Source organism: Sinohyriopsis cumingii, chromosome 19 (genome assembly GCF_028554795.1).
Source record: "Sinohyriopsis cumingii isolate HCF-2022 chromosome 19, ASM2855479v2, whole genome shotgun sequence".
NCBI lineage: Eukaryota > Metazoa > Mollusca > Bivalvia > Unionida > Unionidae > Sinohyriopsis > Sinohyriopsis cumingii.
Genome location: NC_142979.1, coordinates 40201507 through 40219255, shown reverse-complemented (window position 1 = coordinate 40219255; position 17749 = coordinate 40201507).

Here is a 17749-nt window from a genome sequence, read left to right as displayed (position 1 = left end):
CTCAAACCAAAGCCACTTCCCAATGCGTTTCCTACTTCAGGTAACACTTCCACGCGTCGCACGTAGAGTCTGGCTTTTTGGATGATGGTTTTGTACTCGTTTACATTGGCCATTAAATGGAAAACGGTACTGTTTCGATTCAGTCTCAGGTGGACATCCATCCCTTTAAGCAAATACTTATCTTGCAACCACATGTCCAAATTCAATCGTTCCATCAGTTCTAAACTACGTCCTTGCAGGATGTTCTTTCGACGGTTGTTAAAGCCCACATTGTGAGGATTGTTAGCTTCTGTCAGGGTAGTATCGTTGAATTTGTCCTCGCCTGCCATGTCAGGTTTCCATACTTCGCAAGCATCCAGATGAATGTACTTTTCCGTACGTCAAGAGATTTTATACGTAATATTGCTGACCAGTTTGTTATTCAAGTACAAATCAACTTCGCTGAAAAAGGGATGTATGAAATTCCTGACGGAAGCTACTCTAGCATTGGCTCATAGAGCAGTGGTGTTCGTTTTGATCACTTTGACTTTCAGGTACAAGTAGCTGCTATTCATATCGATGTAATCTTTGGGCTGTCCTTTGATTTCAAATTCGATGGGGGCTGAGGTCGTCAAATAGGATGAGGGATGGGATTCAATCCATTGGGATTCTTGCATCGTCATCATGGTGGTTGGCATGACAAACAGTTCCAGTTCCGACTTGGATCATTAGCAATACTCTCGGTGCATCATTGTTCATATTTAATAATCAAAGACATCTATTTCTCCGGCGGTTTTTCTTTTCTTCGTCTTTTCCGCAAAGTGATTGTGAATTTCTCTGGAGGGGTGTCATCGTCGTCTCTTTCTGCATTGTCTTTGGTGCAGCGTGAAGGAAGAAGGAATGCCTTGCTCAGCATCGTGCATCATATGTAGAGGAGTTTCTCGTCGAGCCCAAATATCTTTTCACGTTTGAAGCAGCGCATTTTGGCCAGCTCTCAGCAAGACTTCTTTGGGATTTTGTTTGTCGATGATAACAATTTGGAGAAATTCTTTTCCTTGTGTCAAAGCGGCATCTTTCAAGGTGTGCAATGCTAGTGTCACCAACAGTTTCAAGACGGGAGCCACCGAAGGAAACGCAGATTTCAGTATAAATCCTAAACTACGTTCTCGTTGTCGGGCAACTCCTTGGTACACAGGATACATAACTTACAAGTCGCTAGAGAATCTTTTTCTAAAATGGAGTTTCACCGTGACTTTTCCTTTATAGAACGGAATATTTTGTCCCAGATCTCCTTTTAGACCAATGTTGATGCTGTTGAGATAGGACTTGATGACAGGCAAATAGCGAGGATGTACAAATTCGCGGTGAACGATTTAGTAGGTGTTTCCACCTTTCTCGTAAGCAGCCGAGGAAGAATCCACTTTGAACGGTACGGCTGTGATTCCCACCTCGTTGTACTCCACAACGTCGGAGTACACAACTGTCAAATTTAGTCCTTCCTTCAGTTCCACAGGGTAACGACAATACTTGTAAAATAGATTGTTTTTCTTGATGTCTCTTGAATTGGGGGAAAATTTGATATCTCCATCCAGCATGCCAAACAAAGTGGGATGTAAAGTGATGGAGAAAAATATTTGGCATCCTAAAATCGTATCAGCAGACTACCAGCTATTTTGTGGTACTCAATTTTGACACTTTGATTCGTTTTCTTCAAGGTTTTGCCAAATGGATCATCGAAAATAGCACTAATCGTTTCCACAATAATGCTGAGCACAAAAATAATAGCATGCCGGAAGTTTCGTGCTATAAATGTTTCATGCTGAATTGGCTGGTGATGGCTTTATGGATACGTACAAACCATGATCGTTGGCATCCAAGTGTTGTTGCACTTGTTCGTTCAGGATTTGGAAGGTAAAGTTCGTTTGATTTCCAGTGACATTTTGACATTTTGGACTTCTGTGGGATGACTGATTTCAACCAAAGCCACTTCCCAATGCGCTTCGTGATTCAATCATATGGCCTAATGTAATTCGCCGTGAAACAGAACAAAGTGTTGTGGGGAAACAAACACATGGAACTGTCACTGGGAAAAAGTTAAGTAAAATTATTATTCATAATTTCAGAGTTCTGCTTTCCGTGGAGTCACTCGAGTTCAAAAGAGTTTCAAAAAGAGGGCTGTTGTGACTATTTGGGGAGTGACTAGCGTTGGTCGCAAGGCTTCCGTTGTTACTAGAATATTTCAGGGAAGGACTGGGTAGAAGGTAACCAATGCAGCTGCTTAGTAGAATGATCCACAATTTTTTCAATTGTTTGTCTCCTTGTTGCAAACTCAAACTGGCAATAGCGGGATCGACGACACAATACACCACAAAGATTTGCCAGAAAACGACGATTTGCGTTTTAGGCACACGTTATCCACACCACACACACAGGGGTTGCAGATCTTGCAGAGAAGAACTCGGAGAAGGAGTGGTCCCTGTTGTTGCTGATGTTGTGTTGAACGGCATGATGGTCACTTCTTTCTATAGTCGATGACTTGCGAAGCGTGTATCCAAGAATCAAAATTCGGGGGATATCCTTTCCAACGCACTTTCACTTCTTTGGCACGACGTTGGCCAACTGTACGGGTTCTGCGATCGAGAATGCTTTCGACATCTTACACCTCGTCTTCTTGTTTAGGCAATCGTTGTAACTAGGTCAAGTAGAAAGTTCATGTTAACACTTTGCCGTTCATGTCTTCCAATTTAAAGACGGGAGGGTGACGGCCATGTACTCCTTCATCGACACAAAACAAATCAGTGGTCCAGTGGGGGTAAGTAACCTTGTCGAATGTGCGTTTGGTTTTGCCAATGCGCACCCGATCTCCCGTTGTCAACAGTCCATGTTTCTTGGGGACAGCATCAGTAGGGGACGTACCAAACATATGTTCAAACACGGCTACTTCCTTGTCGGGAGTCACTTCTTCGGTGGCGCATTCGATGGTAAAATAGGTTGTACGCTGTGACCAGGCGCGGTAAGACGTCGATGTACTTGATAATGTCTTGATGCGTAAAATATTTCCACATGAGTTCTTTCAAAGCGCATGAAAACATTCCACAATGCTGGCTTTGGTTTCGGGATTCTCAGTGGTGAAAAAATGCAAGTCTCTTTTCTTAATTCTTTTTGGAAAGCTTGGTTCAGAAATTCGGTGCCTTTGTCGGTTTGCCATCAGAGAGGGTGACGACCACTTTGTTTCAACACCAGTTTTAAGGATCGAACTAACTCAGAGCTCGATTTGGAAGTCACATATGTCACTGGACGTTTGAATTCATTAACACAAATATTTGGCATACTGAGCTACTTATTTCGTTCTAGCATCAAAACCAAGATTTTGCCAGTCACTTACATCTTGCCAGTGAGGATGTAAGTCACAAGCTGCACACACATCTCCGTAAACATCCTCAGTAGATAAAAGTTTACGAATCTTTCCTTCCCGTAGAGATAGAGAAGTATGCAGATGAAAGCGCAGGACGTTTAACAGAATGAGTCTCTCGTGTGCATTTAAAGGTACCACCATAATGTCTTTGTTCGTAAATGGTCAACAAGGAATCTGCTAGTAAACGAAATCCCAGAAAGGAAGTCACTAACACGCATATCAGAAGACATCCCTAATTCAAAGGAAACAGTTCTTGTAAAGCGTTATGGTAATCCTCCAAAGTCTGAATAGTGTCATTGACTTCTTTCCACGGAATATGTTGTATAACAACTGATAAAGGTCGTGGCATGGTAGCAAACTTTAAATCCACGTTGGGGCAACTTCTGAAGGTCCTTAGTTTTACTCAAAAACGTGTCTCAGAGATGATTTGATTGAGGTAGAGAGTAATTTCTTCCCGTTGCCATTCAGGGTAATGGTCAAGGATTGTAACATATTATTATGATATAAACGGCCTTAACGTGAATAATTTAAAGAAAGAAGTCTTGATTTCGAGCAATGTAATGAGTTTGTTCACATGTTTTACTTTCTCTTGTGAATTTCTTGACACAAAAGTTCTACAGTCACAAATTGAGTTTTTAATATGGCAAGTCTGACGAAAACTTTCTTGCAGATCTTCTCGTGCAATTATTTTGGTAATCCTCAAATATTACTTTTCAAATTGTGTTAGATGAGCTCCGTAGGGTGATAGCTGCACGGTTTCATGTTGAGTGTGAAAACCAGTAAAGAGTCCACGATAATGAGTGGCATAATTTTCTCATCCGTCGGGTTTGACACACACAACACCACTTTCCATGGTAGGTACAGTAGTCATAGCAAAGTTCCCCCGATGTCGTGCTGAATAGCTGATGTCGCGGAGTACGGCATCGCTTCAACCGCAAGGCACAGCATCACACTCGACTATTTCAGCGCTGAACCTGAACCTCTTCTTGACTTGTTTATGTCTGAAAGGATTCATCTTTCTCGCCTGGCGTTTGTTGTCACAATGAACTATCGGTCTTGAACGTTTTCCCCTTTATATGCTGACCAATATCGACGTGTTCCTACGGTTGTTGTTGTTGTGATAGGGTTTAACGCCATTTTTCAGCACAAGATAATCTGTACATGGCGGCCAGTATTAATGGTGGAGGAAGAAACCGGTAAAACCCCGGAAAGAACCACCGACCCACGAGAAGCTACTGGCATGCTTTCTCACATACCCACAATGGCTGAATCCGAGACTCCAACCCCAGCAGACAGAGGTGAGATGGCTGTGATCCGTAACGGAGAATGCTTTAGACCACTCGGCGACTCGGGGCTCCTTGTTCCTACGGTAAAGTGGAGTGATTCGGAAGCCGCACTAGCTTCTGATACACAATTTAATACAATTTTTCCAGAGGCCGACGGACAGATGATGTGGTGTGTGGGTAAGCGTACAACCTTGTGCGGTTCGTGGGTGGTCACTTTAAAGTGTTGAACCTCTCCAGTTTGCAACGCTGCCTTCAGCACGCTAAATTTCACCACTTGACTCGTGCGATGATTTAGAATCAATCCTTTGACTTTACACTCGGTGTGCACCTCTCGTTTGTCCCGGTATTCGTAGCCATTAGCAAAACTTTGAATCTTGTCGTCCAGGTGCTCGTCCGTCCAGGATCCTAAACGGTCTCCTTCAATGTCAGGGTGATGGTGACCAAGGCGATAGATGTAGATGCAACTGTAAGTGTCAAAGTAAAACACACGATATTCTAATTGGTGTAAGGCTTCATACAATTTTAAGAGAGCATGGGCTGTCACGTAGGCCGCAATGATAACATTTCCAAAGATTGGACATCCGAGAAATAAGCAAACCGTTAAACTCGTACAAGATCTTAGGGTTTTTAAGTCCCAGCCATCCACCAAATACGTTTCGATTGTCTTTTCGCCTACTCCGTTTCGGGCATGCTGGATTCATTTGTCTCCCTTGTCGCAAAAGTAATGCAACCAGTTTAGAGATTTGAGCGAGTAACGGCGTTTGACAAAGTTGGTAGTTTGAGGACGGATGACGGCCAAGGTTTTCTCAGGCATGAATCGTTTGTGGAACATTAAGGAGCACGCTTTGGGAATGATGCAGGCTTCTTTCAAACGATGGATCCCATCGTGTTCCATAAGCTTTTTTCGAACTTTTTCCCTGCAACGCCCTAAAATGTCCACATCGGAACGACAATACTTTAACAATTGTTTTTGAAAGTTGAAGGGGTTCCCAGGCGTAAGTTTGGTACCAAGCGTAGAAAGCTTCTCGTTGTTCGGTGCGCAAGTTGTCGGGTTCGTAGTAGTGAGCATCAGGCAAAAGTAGCAGAACGGCATTTTCGTTGACTTCGGTATTGAAAGAGTACGGAAAATAGCCTTTGGCCATTTTTGTCATTCCAAACGTTTTAGGCATTCGATTCAATGGTAACTCGTCGAAAGTTCAAACTACACTTGTTCCACTGGCAGAGAAATGGTTTTGGCTCCGTTCAAAGTGACTTTAGGGCGTTCGGTGCTTTGTTCCGTATAGTATTTCAAGAGAAATTGTAAGCAATCACTGTGGCATAGCGATGGCAATCTCCATAACGTTCGATGTACTTTTAACACCACGAAAATTGGCCAACGTTTTAAGTCCCCGAAATATTTTTTCACCTCCTCCAGGAATCTTGCTACATTGGGGGCAATGACATAATATAGGTTCTTGGATAGACTTTTCGCACGCTCTACGAGCCAAGCAGAAATTAGGAATGTTAACTCCTGTCTTCTGCATGCATTTGAAATCGAAAAAGGTGAAAATGCCTTTATTCTTTTCATCTTCTTTCTCCATTTTAGAATGGTGTTTTTGAAAGTAGCATTCATGTTCCAAGTACACGAAATTGGTGACAAAAGCGACAGCGTTTCTTTCCTCGACAAACGTATGCCTTGGTATTATTAGTACGTATGACTTTGACTTGTCAACAAGTAGAGCAGCATCTGAGGAGTGCGATCCGTACGTCTTGAGATGTTGTTGATAACAGATAGGGCTGACACAAGTTCGCTGACAAGCTTGTCACTGCACCCGTTCTTGTCCGTCGTCATGATAGGGTTTAGAGGCTAAACAATACATGTGTTGCTCTCGATTGTTTTACGCATATTCACATTTTTCAGAGTAATAACTATATCGGATGAATGTTGTGATACTGGTAATTGCATCAAAGTGATGATAGAAGTGAATGTAATTTCCGCTTTGAAATTACAGTCTCGAAATAACAGAGGCCCGCTCACTTCTTGAGGGTGCACTTTCAATGTGTAACGTCGAGCCAAGCTCTCTTGCAATTTTTTTCATTTCAGGAGTGCCACAGGGTGTGTCTTTGGATAGCCCCGCTTGCTGTAACAGGAGTTCTGATTCTCTTCGCTGTTTGGATCGGTCCGATTGTCGAATGCTTTCCCAATTTCTTTTCCATTCTGCCGTGCCGTTCGTGTCGGAATTCGTTCGTCCCACCACGATGGCATGGACTACACACATCTTTTCCTGAGTGTTGTTAAGTTTGAAGAGCATACGCTTGATGCTACTTTTTGCGTTCCCTTTGGGAAGTGAAACGTGGGTCATATACAGCGTCGCTTTTCCATTGGTAATGTGAAACTTGTCGTTTGATTGCTGCACGTGTTGAATCTTGTCGATGACTTTGGAAGGTGTCAGTTCTTCTGGGCTGCTAAACTCGATCCAAACAGGTGACTTCAAACTGTCGTGATCAATGGAAAGTCTCAAGACATCGTCTTATTTGGCTTCACATTGCCGTTTCAGTGTGGTTAACAAAGAATCCCAAAAATCGGTGATGAACCCTTCTGCTTTCTGCAGCGGTACGTCTGACTTGAAATCTTTAAATTTCACTGTGTACATGTAGACTATGGTTATATATTTTGTGGAGGAGCGTTTACAAATTTCTCGAATGTGGTAATATTTTTCGGGTGAAAGTGGTGACATTTGGTTTGACGAAGAAGTCTCTAGGTTTGGTCTCAGACGTGATATAAGTGGATATAGGCTCACTCCTGTTTTTTTCTTCTTCAAAATCACTGGCTTGAATTTGAGTCAAGACTTCAGCTCGTGTGCCAGGCGATATGTCACGTCTCTGCCTCTTACTTTCGTCTTTGTTCTCAGTGAAATTGTGCGATTGTTTCATCTTGATTGCAAAATGTCAAATGACTAGATTTTAAACGTAGAGGGTAACTATATAGATATAGAGTTAGTGCCTTCCCTCAGAGTATTCAGTTCACTCTCAATCCTTCAAGACGATGGAAGGGCCAACACAGATCTAACTTCTGATCAAAGCATTGCAAGGCGTCATACGAATGTTTTCTTCAGATAAGGCAACGTACAACTCGTCATTTCGAGAAAAAAGTAAAGACACCTGCTATATCTGTCAGAAGAGAGGACATTGGTTTTCAGAATGTCCACAACATCAAAGTAAGACTAGCGTCAAGAGAGACAAAGTTCAAGATACCTGTTTTCATTGTCAGGAGAAAAAAAACATTGGTCTTCAGACTGCCCGAAGAAAAAGGAGAACCGATCAAATAAACAACATGAGGAGAAGTATCCTCAGAAAAGGAAGAAAAAGAACCCATACCAGTCAAGAAAGATAAGAAAAGACGACGAGAAGAATGTGAGGAAGAGAGGAGGAAATACCTGCGATAATGAAGAAATTCAAAGGGAGAGAGTGAGGAAGAAGCAACTTAAATATTTTAGTGATGTGTCACTTCTACAAGAGAATATACCAGAAAGGAAAACGTTTCTCTTGCTTTTGATTTTTATATTATTAATAATAGGTACCTAAACTCATGCACAGGTACATCATGTGAAGAAAGGATTTAAGTTTTACTTGATTTGACAAACTTTGAGTAGAGAGAGGTGGGTGGTCCTGAAAAGGACTCTTTAATGTTTTTTTTAACAAACTCATAAACGGTAGTCAATGAGTTTTTACTGCCTTATACCTTTGCCGCGGCCAGGGTCAACTTTTTCACCTGCTACAGTCGATGATTTGGTAGAAATCACTACTGTCTGAATCATATCAGTAGTGGGAGTTTTGACTGGGTTGGAGTGTTTCACCCGCGATAGTCTTTTTCTCTTGGGTCCAGTTAAGGAACTATAATACATTTGTTTCAGACACTTAAACTCTGCCAAAATGTCTAAGAGTACCGTAACCATTTTACTTTCACAGTCCTTCTTCTCTCCTAGACCTTGTTTCTTCTCTGCTTCTTCCTCCTCTCGTTTTCTTCTTGCTTCGTCTTCTTGCTGCCGCTGTTGAATGAGAAAAAGCATGTTCTGCTTCTTTCTGCTGTTGTACATTTTTTTATACTAATTCTTCTTTCAGCCTCTGTCTAAAATCCTCGACTTGAGGTAAGGAAGGAGAAGGCTACGAATGTGCTGGTACGGATACGAATTCTTGAGAAGAGGAAGAAAAATATACAAAATCCCAATTAAAATCATTCTCTTCTGGAAGTATGACCGTGGTTGCTTTGGTAACCACTGCTATGCCATCACTCCTTGTCTCCACGGCTGCTGCTCACCTCATTCCATTCACCTGTTCTCACTATAAGATGTGGACTAAGGCAGAGTCATCTAACCTCATATCGGGAATGCTGTTCAACCCGGACTATCCTATGTATGTGAAATCAGCATGGTCTATCACGAAGATCACAGATACGGCCATTTGGGAACAAAGGATGTTTGTGGAGTGGCAAGGCTGCCTGAAGAGAGTCTTAATCTACGGTCCGGACGTCAGACAGAGTTTGAGGAAGAGAAGATATGTGCGATGTTTACTATGTTAACTCAGTGGTGTTAAAAAACATTTAAAACAAAGGCTTTTTTATGAGTTACTCCATTGTCTCGATAAGATTTCTACTCTCTTGCCATATTTTGTTTAAATGTTTGCGCATTTATTGATTTGTCTTGTCTATGTATGTGCATGTCTATATCTATATTGTATTTGTCCTATATGACCCATGACCATATGTAGACCATATTTATTTTCATTTGACCCTATATAGTCCCACCATGTTCAATATACAGTTCATATGCATTTTAATTTGACCCTATACAGTCCCAACACATTTTGACCCTATAAATTTCAATCCCATAGTGCAAACCTCCTTTTTCCTTGATATAAACTCATATGACCCTATATCGTCCCCCTTAACTACTAATGCATTTATAAATAAATAAGTGAAAGTATCACATATAGTCCTCTTACATCACCAATCTTAAGGCAGAGAAGTTTCGTAGGAAAGAAAATCAATTAAATTTGTAAAATTTTGAACAGCATTTAAAACCCCAAAGTATGCGTAGTCTTTCCGCTTATGGAATATTTGTGTGTTCACTTGGATGTCATTCTAGATCATTTTTGTTTTCTTTCTTGTTTTCCTTCTTTGTTTTTTTTTCTTTCTTATTTTTGTTCTTAACAATAAATGAGGAAAGATGCATGTTAAGATCAAATACTAGAGTAAAAGTCCAACGATAAAATGACTGAGTCCAAAGCTACTATTTTGTGATATCTGAATACCATGATTAAAATATAATGACTTGTCCTGAATCTTTTCAGTAAATATATAAAAAAATAGAGTTATTTAGGAAAAGGAAATAATAACATTTCTTTGCAGATTGATACGAATTCGAAAAATGACACGAAGGAGTTTTATTTTATGCATTCAATATAATTTAAGTTCTCAATTTAAAAAAAATCTTCTTCGTTCGCTTGGCTCCAAAGTGTCTCCGATGTGCCAGTGACTGCCCCGATCTTTAATAATGAGTATTACAAGGATTCCGTGTACTCGAGTGAATAGGCTTCTGAATAAATTTGGCCCCTATTATTTTAATGCTAGCATTTATTTATTATCATCGCGTTCTGGCACCATGCACTGTGAATCCAATGATTAAATGTTACATGATATAATCAGAGCCTGCTTATAATTTGCTGTAAAAGCAGTTTGTTCATGTTTACAGCTGATGCAGAAATATTTCATAATAACAATATTTGTAGACTGAGGAGAAATAGCATAAATGTGCAATATCAGTGGAACGAGGAACATAAACAAGTGGAAAAAGCTTATTAATCTCACTATGGAAACATTATAAACCGGCGAGAATAGTATGTTGGTCTATGTGTCGCGTCCTTGAGTCAGAATGAAACTTTACAGTGTCCTATTTGAAATAAAATCATCTACAGATATTGTGCATAATGCCAGGTAAATTTTGTTTTTAAAGACTTTCTATTTTAAATGTCCATCAAAAACACAGATGTCTTTATATATTATTTTCTTTACTCAGCTGACACGTAGGTTTATCTATAGACCACCGAGTCTGCATGAAAGAATTCGTATTATTGATCATTATAGAAACATTTTTTAAAATTCCTATTGTTTGAGGATATGACTGTCCGGTAATGATGATGATGATGATGACGACAACAACAACAACAATAATAATAATAATAATAATAATAATAATAATAATAATAAGAAGAAGAAGAAGAAGAAGAAGAATGATGATGATGATGATGATGATTGTTTCCATCACGAAATGATTTAAATGTTTTTCGTTTATTATTAATAACAGCATCACATGTAAACACGCAGAAAAAATGTTTATGCGATGAATAGCAGTTATGAAATAGAATATACAGTTTACTGAATTAGAACTTACCGTCGCTGAATTAGATTTTGTGCAATGAATAGTAGTTATGGAAAAGAAATTACATTGTACTGACATAGAATTTATGCAATGAATAGTAGTTATGGAAAAAAGTTACAGTGTACTGAATTACATTTTATGCAGTGAATAGTAGTTATGGAAAAGAAGTTACAGTGTACTGACAAAAAAAAAATAAGAAATTTCCTGGCCACATCTAAGATCAGATAAGATTAATTGGAAAAAGAAACCTGGAAATCCCCGGGAAGAACCAACGACCTATGGGAAACTTTCTCAGTTACCTACGTTGGCAGAGCCGACAGGGGTGAGATTACCGTGATCCGTGGAGGTGAGAGCCTTAGATTACTCGACTGCCCGGGGCCCCAGTGTCAGTATTAAAAACTTTTATCTCGTTAAATGTATTTGATATATTAATTTGGCAAATGTCAGTCAACATCTTTAATGTGCTAAAGTGAAATTCGGGACAAGAGTGATGAGCTGTACTGGTCAGCTTTTTAAGCTGAAGTCCAAATATGTGGAATAAATTGTATTGTCATCTATTGCCATCTGAACATTTAACTCACTGTTCCTGTGCATGAACAGAAATCTTCCACTAGCGATTTATCCAATGTCGCATGTAATTCTCGATTTGTTTCTATCTCAAATTCTTTAACGTCCTCAAACAAAATACCATATTAAACGCATTTGATTCTTTAAACACTTCTATTTTGCATTTTTATTTGCCTCCACAGGTTTCATTTTGTAGCATTTGTGACATTTTACGACATTTGGACTTTGTTTAATGTTCCACTCTGGTTTCCTCATCAATATAAATTCACACGACGAGGAGACTTTATTTAACCGATTTTCCATTAATTGTTTTTACTACATCTGCCACATTTGAGAAATTAGTTATCTTTCAAAAGAGTGAAATTTTCAGGCTGTATTTAATTGCTGTCAATGAATTGAGCATTCGTAATTTATGGCAATGGAATGATCTTTTCTAATTGATCCAAACTGTTAAATGTAAGTAGTGAAAGGGGATACCCTACGGACAATGGGAATTAGCATTAGAGAACCCCTTGGGACACTCTACGGACAATGGAAATTTAACATGGCGAAAAATCGTGGGTCAATCTACGGACAAGGGGAATTTAACATGGCAATAAATCGTGGGACACTCTACGGACAAGGGGAATTAACATGGGATTTTTTTTTTAAAAAATTTTTTTTAAAAAAGGGGTAGGCAATTCAAAGACTATCTCTTTTCGAGAAATATGGGGGCCCTGAAAAGGGCCTTTGGGTTTTTTCTTCTTCTTCTTTTAACTTCTTAACTTCTTCCACCATCCTCTTATTTTGTCCATCATTCCTTTCTTCTTTTTCTTTTCTGTTTCCGGCAACCAGTCCGGGTGGCCCATGGCCCGGAACTTCTCTTGGATTTTCATCCAGTTTGTGTTCAGTTTTTCGAATTCATCCCTTTTTTTTCTATTTTCTTCTTCTTTTCTTTCCTTTAACCACTTTTCTTTGATCTTCTTGACCTCTTCGGTCAGCACATTCCTCATTAGTTCTTCAGCTTTCTTAAGTTTTTCTAACCCCCACTTCGCGAAACACCAATCTGTCCATTCTACAATGTCTTCTAGAAAGCACCTTGCACTCGTCACATGATCTATCGCTTCTTTTAACTTACCCACTTTGACATACGGTGGGTTAATTAAACCTCTGATTCTCTTCTCCTCATCCTCTATCATTTCTTTTACAATATTTACGGATAAGTGGAGGCTGGTTACTTGTCTTGAGACGAAGTCTTTTGTCACTGCATACCTCCATTCCTGTTCAACCCTTTCTACTACACTCAATCCATCTACCATCCAATACCAACTTCCCATAAGATCGTTGTATAAAGCTGAAGCTGCTGGCATCTTCTTGTTTGCTTATTCCGTAGAATGGGTTCCAATGGCCAACACTGTTAGTTTTATACTCAAAGCGCGAACGTGAAGGAAAACATCCCCTAAAAACATAAAATTGATCTTACCTAGATCATGACCCAACAACGCGCGGACGTGAAGGAAAACATCCCCTACTTTCTCATTTCATATAATAAAACCCTAACTATACTCTTCACATACGCTAACAAACCCATAATCTACTATTCACACAAACATACCTTAGCTCTTACAAACACAAACACACAAACACACAAACGCATACCCTCACACTATCTTAAAAAAGAGTTAGTGTTTATATACACACTACTCTACCTACACACATTGGCAAATCTATCGTTATTTCTTTTCTAGAGTATTGGGTAGCCCTGAAAAGGGCTGTTTTTTGAACTCCTGATGCATTTATCTAATGGTTGCACCGTCCTGGCCTGGCGCCACACACGCATCTTCTTCCCCAGTCTTCTTTCACCTTTCTTCTGGGGAGCGCAGAGGGAGGATGATTCGCTTCAACACCCCAATCCTCTGTCTCGGGAATATTGAACGACATCCTCTCTTCTCTTTTCTTTTCCTCTTCTTCCCTCTCTCTTCTCTCCTCCTCTTCCTTCTTTACTCTTGCTTCTTCTACTATAGCCTCCGCTGATAGTTCGTTTACTATGTGCCTGGCATATTCCAGGTGCATCTGGAGTTCTAACAGTTTCACTATTCTGCTATTCATTCTTGTGTTGATCAATCAACAAGGGTAGCTTGACTGCCCAGCGAGTTTCAATTTATACTGAAAGCGCGGACGTGATGGAAAACATCCCCTAGAAACATAAAATTCATCTTACCTAGATCATGACCAAAAAAAAACATCAACGCGCGGACCTAAAAGAAACACTCACTCACTTTTTTATGCTACCCATCACTATTATAAAATTTTTTTATGAATCACTTCAATAGACTATTTACATATGCAAAGCAATCCAATCTAACCCCAAATTTACACCTCAAACAGCCCAAAAAAACAAACATCATTTTAATCTACTATCCACACCATCCTACTTTATCACTTACAAACACAAACACACTAACTCATACCCTCACATTTTTTAAGAAAGAGTTAGTGTTTATTTTCACACTACTCTACCTACACACATTGGCAAATCGATCGTTATTTCTTTTCTAGAGTATTGGGTAGCCCTGAAAAGGGCTGTTTTTTTGTTTTGCTATGGCATTCTTTTTTAGTTTCTAAGAATGCGATGTCCTCTGAGGATAGACTTTCTGGCGATAGGTCTGTTTCTTCGGAAAGAGAAGAAGAATTCTTTGGTGTCGATACGACAATCGACAAAGCCTCTGTCAGCTTCAGGTTGCTGCTGCTGTTGCTGTTGTTGCTGCTGTTGCTGCTGTCTCTGAAGTCTGTACTTCTCTGTCCATTCTTCTTTCTCCCTGTTCATTTCTTCTCTGAAGAGCTCTTCTATCAGGTCTTCAGTGATTTTTAACATTCTCACATTCTCTATTTCTTCTGGTTTCGGTATCAGACTGTGTCTGACCCTATGCAGATTCACGTAGGCTTCGTTGAGCTTAGCTAGTTTGGAGCACATCTTCTTAGGAGGATGAGTCGACAATGGATGGCTAGACTGGGAACAACCCGGTTCTTAAAGTTAAAGCGCGGACGTGAAGGAAAACATCCCCCACACGGTTTTCGAGCCGCAACGTTCATGAGAGGGATAGTAAGAAATGAAAGAGCATCAATCCAACATTCTTATAGCTAAATAAACCACAAAGGCATTTTTTTCAAAACACAACATTTTTTATTCAAAAATCACTTAACACTAAACAACAACTCTAACATTTTTAACAATAATATAACACTATAACATCAAACAATTTTTTTCAAATCACAAACATTTTTTTCTTCAAATACAATCTACTTTAAACAAGGCTGACAACGTTGTGAATGAAATTGTGATTTCCACTGTTGGAAATCATTAGGCCATTGATGGACACTACGTTTCCTAGCTTGAGACAAAAGATAAGCATAATGGTCACAAAACCATCGATCTACTTTCACATCGTTTCTAGCAGAAGAACGAGGATCAAAATGAGTCACTAAATGTTCTAAGGAATAGCCCAGGCTGCGATGATGCAGAAAATACACACAATATTGTCCACACACCAAGGAATCTGTGCCTTGTAATTTCACGTTATTGAATCGGGTGGTTTGAGCATTTCTTCTCATAAAGTCGATGATATCGTCTTCCAAAGGGGGCAATCCGTACGAATCGAAATATTCCACACAGCCTTCTTGAGGAAAGTAGACGGCTACCCAGTGGGTTCCTGGGAGATGACTGTCGTCCGTGTTGATCACGTAAGCTTGATGGTCTTTAGGTTTGCGATGAGGGAGTTCATCTTTAGCACAGACGACAGGATTCCAAGAAGACGTATACGAACTGTGGTTCAAAAGGTAATAAAGTTCCCAGGTATCCATTGTTTTGTGTTTGTTTTCTTCTTCACAGGTAATAATACGTCGTCAATTCGATCCTGACTTTTTGCTTGAAAATGTCTGACGAATAAACGGTTATTCGTTCTGTTTCCTCACTCTGATTCAGGAGAGCTTCGATACGATGGATCTCTTGAGTGGTTAATGCTGGACAAGAATGTTCACGCAAGTCTTTATACCACTGGTGCAACACGTCTTTGTTCGAGATGAGACTCCAAGCTTCGTCCAGATACTCGTCCAATTTTTCTTCTTGACTTAACATTAGGCATTTATCGTGTTGAATTTGACTGGGATGATCGTTTTGACATCCATAGCAATTTTTCTTGATCAATTCCGTTATTTTGTCGACCAAGTGTTTGGCAAAACAGGAGACTAAATGGGCTTCTTGTTCTGGCCATCTCGACTTCATCATGATATCTTCTTCGTCTTTGTCTTGAGATTCTTCTCCTTCCACGGTCTCCTTACATTCCATCTCCAAAGTTTCTCCACTAGGTAAAGAGGGATAACAGTCTTCCATGGCTTTCTAATAATCTAGAATGACTTCTCTCAAACTGTTGATTTCTATGGTATTATCGAATTCTGCATACAGGATGACGTTCACTGTCGCTGGTAGTTTATCTGCAAACTGAAGTTCCACACGAATCTGGCCAGATTTTATAGGGTGGAAATGTCCCTCGTCGCTGCCTTGGTCTGGAGTGAAATCGAAAGCCCACAAAGCATAGCCTCCTGCATAATCGTCATACTCAATGCCGTGACTGGTGTTGGTTCCTAACTGACCGGTGGCTTCGTACAGGGACAAGTACGATCTCAAGTAATTCATTTTTTTGGAATCAAAGTCAGTTTCGAAAGGTCGGATACACAAGGTCTTGCCATCACGACTGACTTCGACTTTCTTCACTAAAAAGTGTTGAAAGTTGAAAGGATTTTCTTTGAAGGCTCCGTTGAAGGCTGAATTCGTGACCATACCAAGGATCAAACGTTTGGGTAACTGTCCTTGGAACAGATGATCTTCGGTTATGGATTGCAGTCCAGCAGAAATGGTGAACGTTTTCACTTCCACACGTCGGATGGGATACTTGGCAGTCGTTCTGCTCAACGTTTGACTGATGTCGTTACCCACTTTGGGTAACACTTCTACGCGTCGTACGTAGAGTTTGGCCTCCTGGATTATGCTTTTAGGAGCCTTAGTAGGATCAGCAGCTATCAAATGGAAAGCGGCACTGCTGCGATTCAGTCTCAAGCGGACATTCACCCCGTTCAGCAAATATTTCTCTTGCAACCACATGTCCAAATGCAAACGATCCATCAGTTCTAAACTTTTCTTGTCTAAGATTTTGCTTTCTCTTGCCTCAAAGCCGGAATTGCTTCCATCTGTTTTGTCGAACTTGTTCGCTTCGTCAGCTACCCACAGCACGCAGGCATTGAGATGACTATCCTTGGCATCTATTCCGTACGTCAAGAGATTTTCCAAGTAGGCACGGTAAGGGTAAGTATCCATGCTGCTGCTGACTAGTTTGTTATTCAAGTACAAATCCACTGAGCTGAACAAGGAATGCATGAAATTGTTGACGGGAGCTATTTCGTCAGTGTCTTCTACTCCACTATCATCTTTTTCTAGAACTTGGACTTTCAAGTACAAGTAACTGCTATTCAGATCGATGTAATCTTCTGGCTGTCCTTTGATTTCAAACTCGATGGGAGCGGAATCGGTCAATGAGGAGACGGGATGAAATTCCACCCATTGGGATTCTTGCATCGTCATCATGGTGGGGGGCATGGCAAACAGATCCAGTTCCGTCTTGGAACAGGCGCAAGACTCTCGGTGCATCATTTTGTTTTGTGTTTCAATAATCGAAAACGTCTAAGTCTCGAACGGTTCTTCTTTTCTTGGCCTTTCTCGCTTGAAGTCTGGTGAAAGGGTGTTTTCTTCTTCGTCGTCTCTTTCTGCCTTGTCCTTGCTGAATGCCTGACTCGGTAGCGTGCAGGGCATTTATAGGTGTGTCTTTTCGACCCAAAATGTCTTTGCCCGTTTGCAGCAAGACATTTTTACCTGCCCTCATGAAGGCTTCTTTAGGGTTTTGTTTGTCGATGATGACATTTTGGAGAAATTCTTTGCCTTGCGTCAGTGCCGCATCTTTCAAGGCGTGCAATCCTCGTGTCACCATCGGTTTTAACACCGGGGCCACCGAACGAAAGGCCGATTTTAACATGTCTCCTAAACCGTGTCCTCGCTG